Raw genomic sequence first — 792 nt, 5'->3', positions numbered from 1 at the left:
GACGGGGTTGGGCTTCGCCAGGGACATGGCCGAAGTCATCATGGAAACGCTTGGGATGGACCCCATCGGGCAGTCGGCCGATGCCGGAGCAGGACTTCCTTGTGTTTGAGTTTGGTTAGCTATGGGACGCGACTTATAAGCAGAACTTCCTTGTGTTTGAGTTTGGTTTGCTATGGGACGCGACTTGCAAGCAGGACTTCCTTGTGTTTGAGTTTGGTTAGCTATGGGACGCGACTTAGCAGAACTTCCTTGTGTTTGAGTTTGGTTAGCTATGGGAAGCGACTTGCAAGCAGGACTTCGTTGTGTTTGAGTTTGGTTAGCTATGGGACGCGACTTGCAAGCAGAACTTCCTTGTGTTTGAGTTTGTTTTGCTATGGGACGCGCCTTGTATGCAGGACTTCCTTGTGTTTGAGTTTGGTTTGCTATGGGACGCGACTTGCAAGCAGAACTTCCTTGTGTTTGAGTTTGTTTTGCTATGGGACGCGCCTTATATGCAGGACTTCCTTGTGTTTGAGTTTGGTTTGCTATGGGACGCGACTTGCAAGCAGGACTTCCTTGTGTTTGAGTTTGGTTTGCTATGGGACGCGACTTGCAAGCAGAACTTCCTTGTGTTTGAGTTTGGTTTGCTATGGGACGCAACTTGCAAGCAGAACTTCCTTGTGTTTGAGTTTGGTTTGCTATGGGACGCGACTTGCAAGCAGAACCTCCTTGTGTTTGTTTGAGTTTCCATGTAAGCAACTATGGACAACTAAACCATCCATCCTTGGCCTGTTTTGCAGTCCTGTCAGTTTC

General features: G+C 48.5%; 1 protein-coding gene across 1 annotated transcript in view; it reads right to left on the bottom strand.

The window, feature by feature from the left end:
* Positions 1-792, bottom strand: part of VOLCADRAFT_93204 (uncharacterized protein) — a gene marked incomplete at both ends in the record, with an annotated part of 12,600 nt that overhangs the window by 7,117 nt on the left and 4,691 nt on the right. The window lies entirely within an intron of this gene.

This window comes from Volvox carteri (genome assembly GCF_000143455.1).
Source record: "Volvox carteri f. nagariensis unplaced genomic scaffold VOLCAscaffold_30, whole genome shotgun sequence".
Lineage (NCBI taxonomy): Eukaryota > Viridiplantae > Chlorophyta > Chlorophyceae > Chlamydomonadales > Volvocaceae > Volvox > Volvox carteri.
Note: the sequence above shows the minus strand (reverse complement) of the source record. Positions and strands in the feature narration are given on the sequence as shown.